This window comes from Petaurus breviceps, unplaced genomic scaffold (assembly GCF_028583685.1).
Source record: "Petaurus breviceps papuanus isolate PSGF00001 unplaced genomic scaffold, PetGlider_PUasm1.0 186, whole genome shotgun sequence".
Classification (NCBI taxonomy): domain Eukaryota; kingdom Metazoa; phylum Chordata; class Mammalia; order Diprotodontia; family Petauridae; genus Petaurus; species Petaurus breviceps.
The window spans coordinates 27,955,053-27,962,793 of record NW_027185798.1 but is presented as its reverse complement, the minus strand read 5'-3'; positions in this window follow the sequence as shown (position 1 = coordinate 27,962,793).

Sequence of the window (7,741 nt, the reverse complement as noted above, 5' to 3'; positions counted from 1 at the left end):
TTCCTTCCTTCCTTCCTTCCTTCCTTCCTTCCTTCCTTCCTTCCTTCTTCCCCTCCTCCCTCCCTCTTTCTTTCTAAACAGTTACCTGAGACAACTCCAAAGAGTGTTAACTCTGGTAGCAGGGAAGAAAGTCCTCTATGAAATAATCTATCACTTGAGGGGAAATTGTTCCTCTCCAACCAGTAGAAGACACTGTCCTCAGCACTGTATCATACTACTGGTTCCCCAGATAAACAGATCTCAGTGAAAATGTCCTGCAAACCCAGGCATTGGGCTAGTTGTAATTGGGCTTCTAGGATTAAGCATGTTTAGCTTAGTTCAGACACTTTTTTACAACCCAACTTGGTACCACCTCGGCTTCCCTTCCACTTCCTCCTTCCCTCTCCTTCCCCACCAGGAAAATTTCTGTCTGGGCTTTCTGACTTCGAGGGCTCCCTTCCCTGCTGAGGATGAGATAGCAGATGCCAACCAGGTGGGCTCCCAGCCCTCTTGGCTGGCTGACATCCCTTTCCTGTCTACAGCCCTGCCCACACAAGCTGTGTTCTCTCTGGAGGGATTCCACTGTCTGGTAATCTGGTCCTGACCTGGCTGCCAGTCTTGCTGCTGGGGCAGAGGGAATGTTTCCCACTAGCCTGGGCATTACCCACCTTGGCACAGTCCTTACAACCCTCTCCCCCTCATCCCCCTTCCACTCTAGGAGAGCAGGGGGAAGGAGAAGGTGGTGAAGAAGGCAGCCTTAGGAACTGAAAATGCTGGTTGACATTCTTTTTTTGAGGAATCCATCATCTCTGAAAGAGGCAGAGTCAGTCTCCTGCCTCCAGATGGGTTAATGGTAGTGGTGATGCCCTCCAGAAGAAAAAGAATAGAAAAACTGTGTCTGATTCTTGGGAAGAAAGGGGGGAGAGATGACTTTCCAAAAATAAATTAGACTGATCACGAGGATTCTCTACTCTCCCCCACCTGGAGTTTGGCATTCAGTTCTGGGTGCCATGTTTTAAGAGGGGTGATGGCAAGTAGAAGCATCACTGCAATGGTGAGGGGGTTCCCAATTTGAAGAATCTGGGATGTTTAGCCTGGACAAAACCTAATGGTTGCCTGGGGACGGGGAGGGGGCACCAATTACTCTTTAAGTATTTGAAGTGCTGTTATATGGAAGAAAAGTCAGATTTATTTAGCATGGTCCCAGAAGGCAAGGTAGTGGGAGGCAGACTTTGGCCAATAAAAGAAAACCTGTGTAGAACTGTTTGAGAATGGAATGGAACTGCCTTGTAAGATGGTGAGTTTCTGGAGGTATTCAAGCAGTGTCTGATGACTTGCTAGAAATATTATGGAGGATGGTCCTACCCTGGATAGGGGATTGGATTGTGATAGATGTCTCCAGGGTCCATGCTAACTCTGGCACTCCATGAGCTGCTAGAATGGATACTGAGGATTCCCAAGCTGGGATAAGCCCCTTGGTCGACCTGTCCCTCCTCCAAACAAGCCCACTCTCTCCTTCCATCATTCCATCACCCTCATTGTCTAATCTTTCGTATCTCAGCCTCTCAGTTTTGCTCTTGAGGACCAATGCTTTTCCAGTTTTATCTTGCCTTACTTCATAAAAGACCCAACACAGTCCATCTCCCTCCCCTGCCCCAGAACATCTTGCTTGTTTCTTCCACAGATTATTAGATCCACAGATTCTACAGAGTTGGAAGGGACCTCAGTAGCCATCAATTGTGGATGGTGGGGAGGGTAAAAGATTTATACTACAGTTGACTTGCCTTCTCTTGGAGATGACAAATGAGGGAGTACCCAGGACCTCCCAAGGGAGGCCATCCCAATTTGGGAGTAGCTTGGTTAGCAACTTTTCCCTAATACATGTGTGTATGTGTGTATGAGGTTAGACTGGAGCCTTTCCCATAGAGCTAGGGTTGCATTCAGGTCTCTCAGGTGAGACATGTGCTCTGTTCCCACCTCCACAGAAGGGCTGCATTCTACAGTCTTCTGCTATACTTAGCAGCAGACTTAAATATTTCCACCTTCAACCAATTTTTCTTAATTTTCCCCTATAGAGCAGAGCGGAGCAAATCCAGCCCCTCTTCCACAAAAGAGCCATTAAAATGCTCTAAGACAGCTATTATAGCATCTTCAAGTCTTCTCCCGTTTAAATAGCCCTGGCTAGCATGTGGGACATTGGTATGGCATGGGTGCATTGGTATAACGTGACTCAAGGCCCTTCCCTATTGATTACCTTCTTTAAACAACAGCCTGTCAAATAAGTAGAACGCAGAACTGAATACAATCCATGGGCTGTCTCCTCATCCTGGAATACCTAATGAGTAGAGAGAGCTCCTAATAAGGCATGGTTCCTAAGACCACTGGGTTTAGTCAAAAGACTTGGGTTCAAATGCCTACTCTGGTACTGACTGTGTGACCCTGGGAAAGATGGGAGACCTTTTTGGACCTCAGTCCCCTCATCTGTAACATGAGATGGGAACGGGGGTGGGTATGTCTCAGACTCTATGACTTCTGTCACTTTAAATCTGTGATCTACCCCTCCTTCAGCTAAATGGGCAGATGATGGGGGTATACAGACTAGTGAGGCAGAGTTGGGAAAGGATGATTAGATTCAGCCTTCCAGGAAGAGTTGAGCTTCGAAGGAGGCTCCTCGGGCGCCTGGACTCAGGGCTGAGGGGGTTGGGAGTGGGGTCCTTCTTGACTCCCTTCCTCCTCCCTGGCTCACAGTTCTTCATTAGCCAGAGTCCCCGGCTTTCCAGGAAATCTCATTTCAGCAGCCGGTCTGATTCATGGGCCTACTTTCCCAAGCGTTCCCAGAGCAGCTCTCTGTCAATAACGGTTCTTTACAAGGTCCCTTGATTCATTTTCAGGTTGAAGACAAATTTTTAAAGAGGAGTTCAGTGTCGGGGCCATTCCAAAGGGGCTGTTAACTTAATGTCCCTCTTCATTCCCCACACTCACGCTCCCTCTCCAACTACACAGGGGTCAGACCCTGCTGGTTTCCAGGAACCGTTTCTGCCGCTTCATTTGGAAAGGGGAGAAAGATGGAGGGATGAAGCTGCCCAGGGTTGGTATTAGGGGACTCGAGGGGTCTGCCCATGAGACCTGACCATAAGTGCCCTCCCTGTCCCCTGGCCCTCAGTCTATTGCTTTGCAAGATCAGGGATGATCATTTAGTCCCTCCCCCTGCTCCCATGCAGTCCTATCCCGATATCACAAGCTCCTAACAGCTGCACCCTGTTTTGTCATTTAAAGCCCTTTCCATTCTGGGTCCAATCTACCTTTCCAGGCTTCTTGCACATTCCTCTTTTTCCTGCATAATTTGTTACAGCTAAACAGTCCCTCTGCTGCTCAACATCCCATTTCCCATTGCCAGTGCTTGGAATGCCCTCCCTCCTCACCTCCAGCTCCCGTCAGGGCTAAGGGTAAGCACCTTAAGTGCCAACTCTTACATGAAGCCTGTCCCGATCCCTCCAGTCGCTCTCGCCTTCCTCACAGAAATTCCTCTGTATATATTTTGCCTTGACTTATTTATATGAGTATTTTCTCCCCAGGAGAACCTAAAGCCTTGAAGGCAGGGGCTGTCTTAATTTTCATCTCCCTGGTACCTGGCACATATTAGGTCCTTAATAAATATTTGCTGAATAAATCAAATGAATGATTTGCTCTAAGTCTTTGAAGAAGATGATCCTTATTGCAAAGTCTCATTCTTCTGATAGGGAAGCTCTTCCAGAAATCATCCTGGGCTTTGCCGAGTCCTGACATCGGGAAGATGGACGAGATAGGTAACTCGAAGCTGTTTGGGGAATAAAGTCCAAATTTCTCAGCCTGGCATCTGAGACTCCCCGCAACCTAGCATGGATATCATCTTACTTTCTAAAGCATTATTTCATATCACAGCCCACTGTGCTGGGGTTAAGGGGACTTGGATCTGAGTCCTCCATGTGTATGAACATGAAAGTCCCTTCCCCTTTCTGAGCCTTAACTTACTCATCTGTAAAATGGAGGCAATAATGCCTGTATTGCTAACCTCACAAGGCTGCTATGAGATAGGTGCTTTGTGAAGCCTTGAAGGGGAATTATTACTGTGACACTCCAGCCAGATTGTTCCCTATGCCTCAGATTCTTCCCTCACTTTTCGTGGAGTATCTCTGTGTACTTTTACCCTCCCCACCATGCCAGCATGTTGAAAGCCTGGCTTGCTTTCTAGGTGTCCCTCCTCTGTGCAGCTTTCCTCAATTTCTTTAACTCAGTATGGCCTCTCCTTTCTCTGAATCCTCCTAACACTCTTGCTTGCATGCAGTGGATAGAATAAGTGGGACTTGAGTTTAAATCCAACCTCAGACATTACCAGCTATATGACCCTGGACAGGTCACTTGACCTCTGTTTTCCTCAGTTTCCTTAACTGTAAAAAGGGGATAATAATAGCACCTATCTCCCAGAGTGGTTGTAAGGATCAAATGAGACAATATTTTCGAAGTCTTTAGAACAATACCTGGTATGCAGTAGGTGCTTAATAAATGCTTGTTCTCACTTACTTCTGTTGGTCATTTGTGCATCTGCCATCTCTCCTGATAGACTATATGCCCCTTAAGGGCACGGGCTCCCTTTCTTTTCCTGACATGTTATAGATGTGATACTGAGTCTGAAAGGATTAGGCCAGTGGGACGACTCCACCAGGTGTTGCCAAGCTAGAAAAGCTTGGAACTTCCTGGCCCAGTGATGGGCTGTGTGTCTGTTCTGTGAAAACTAGCCTTGCTAAGACTAGACACCACGTTCTGCTTTAAAGATCACTGACGCCTAGACAAAGGAATGAAGGGGTGCAGAGTCCCTAAGTGCATAAGAAAGATAAAAGCCTAATTATATAAAAGGTCAAGTGATGAAGAAGAGTGTTGGTTTAGAGTCAGATAACCTGGGTCCACGTTCTAATTCTGGTTTATGTGGACAAATCTTTTGTTCTCTTTAAGCTCTACTTTCCTCATCTGTAAAATATCACCATGATCCCACCACTGACACTAATTAGTTGTGTGTCCTTGAGGAAGTCAGAACTTCCCTGGGCCTCTGTTTCTTTGTCTGTAAAACAGAGTAGATGAGCTCTAATCACTTCCATTAGAATGTGAACTCCTTGAGGGCAGGGACTCAATTTGTACCTTCAACTCTTAGCACAGCACTTTGCACATAGTAAGCAGTTAATAAACGCGGCATTCATCCACCCATTCTAAGGTCTCAACTAACTTTTATCTAGGGAAAGGGATGATGAATTGTTTCCTGGCTAGTGGGTTTGATGGCATCAACAGGAAATGACTCAGGTCTTTTAAAATGCTGTGGAGGGGAAGGGAGAGGATGGACTAGATCAGAGGGGGTAGTGCCAGAACCAGATTAAAATATTTTAAAAAATCAATAAAAATACAACAGAAAATAGATGATGTTAATATATAGTTTTCTAAGTCAATATGCAGCCTGTGGGGATCTTTATGTGTGGTTTAGTGGCCTCTCTGTCTATTTGAGTTTGACACCACTGAGACAGATGACCTCTTAAATCTCTTTCATTAGCTACAGACCCATAATCATTAGATTTGCCACAGGGTTATACTTTTTTGGGCTACAAGAATTCTTGAAGACCAACTCCTGAGTTGCTAAAGGATCATAAAGATTATAAATTGAGAACTGAAGGGACCTTAGGGGCCATCTTCCTCATTTTAGAAGGGATGATCCTAAGACTCAGAGAGGTCAAGCAACTTGTCCAGGGACATACAGTTTGTTAGTGTCAGAGAAGGTGTCATGGGTATACCTCCTGGGTTGTAGAGGGGTTGTGATTTTGTAATGACAGAGTGCAGCAAGTGCCCACAATGATGGTTGAAGATTGTTGAAGTGTTAAAGAAAAATCTTCCCCAAGTGCCTAGGAGAGTGTTCCATACATGTAATGGATTTGTCATCTCTGCTGCCTGCCATAGGTCTCCTTTACACTTGTGCAAATTGCAACCCATTTGCATTCTCTCCTCCTGCACAGTTCCTCTTCATTCCTTTCTGGAAATCTTCCATAATCTACTCACCATTCTTTTTCATGCTTTAATATTTTGTGGCAAGCAATAACCCAACACTTGGGCTACCCATTTGTTAGTCCCTTGTCCCCCACATTTGGTCCATGATTTTACTTTGGCTTTGGAATGATTTTGCATTTATGTTCGCACACAGGAGTGTCTGCTATCTTACATGAGTCCCTTATGGATGAGAGAAAGGATCTTGACATGAATTGTACATGATTAGCAGGCATGAATGGATTGTGATACGCATTGGTGAAGGGCATGCCTACACAGGAATATCAGGGACCATGGAAGTATGGATGTATCTGCTATTCTTCTAAATAACTTCCAGTGAAATAATGAAGCTACCCTGTGAAGACTGAAAGTCACCCTGAGATCAACCATTTCCTGAAATTCAATCTACACTGAAAATGAAACCATCACCTTCAGAGTGATCCCACTCTAAAGCCTCAGTAGGACTTCCCTTAATTCTGAGCTGGCTTCCTGGCTCACATTGCTCCTAGACACTAAGCTTTTTTGGTATAAAAGTATTGCCCCTGATGAAAGCAGCCCTGGGGAGTTCGAGCAAGCAAAGTGGAGACAGAGTCAGTGGAGCTAAACTGGCAGAGTAGATGGCTGTGTCAAGAAGAACAATACATATTTTCCTGGTACAACTCGTCACAAATGGAAACTGGGATAACATCTCCTCTATGTGTGATGAAGCTGGCAACAAAGACTTAATATCTATGCAATGTTTGTCTCCTCGAGGGCTTTTGGGTTTCTGCAGATGTTACTGTGATTCATGCTTTTTCTTGATAACTTTACCATAGATTCCTCCTGATGGGGGCTCAGAGCCCAGGAGAGGGAAGGTGCTAGGACATTCATGTCTGCTTTGACTGGGGATCAAACTGAACTTTTCTGAAGCATGTAGCACAAGTTCATCTGTGTAAATTCACTAATTCCTATGGAATCACAGAATTGGAAGGAAACTTAGAAACCATCTGGCCCACTATTTCCCTGTTCCTTTTCATTTTATAGCAGAAGCCAAGGCTCCAAGAGGGGAATGAGTTGCCTATGGTGTGGTAAGTGACAGAGCTGGAAATCAAACCTAGTTAGGCCTTCTGGTTTCCATTCCAGAGATCACTGCTCTATAGCATAGGGTCTTTATTGGAAATCATCACTGTAGCCCTGAAATCACTTTTTGTTTTCATAAAGATTAGAGACCCTCATTGGCAATAATTCTGGGGCTCAGGATTGCCAGTCAGTCTCTTGCAGAGACAAAAATAGCCAGGCACCAGAAAATGGAATGGAATTATTTCCTAGCCAGTGGGTTTGATGGAGGGCAACAGGAAATGTGACCCAGATCCTTTAGGGGCTAACACAAAACTTTCTTCAGCCCCTCCCTTGGAAGGTAAAAGATTGACTTATAAAGAGCAGGCCAACTATTCTGATAGTTCAGGAAAATCATAGCAGAAGTCAAAGGTCAGGTTTCAAAGGGGATTGGCCATAGAATGAATTAATAAGACTTATACTGTCAGTCTCTAGGAGGGGTTCTCCATCTGGGGTCCTTAAAAGTTTTTTTTTTAGCTTCATAACTCTATTTCAATATTTCCTTTGCATTTCATTTTATAATTAAAATATTTTTTAGATGAGGCCTATAGACTATGCAATGGTTTCATCACACCAAAAAAGTAAAAATTCTGGTTTTAAGACTTAC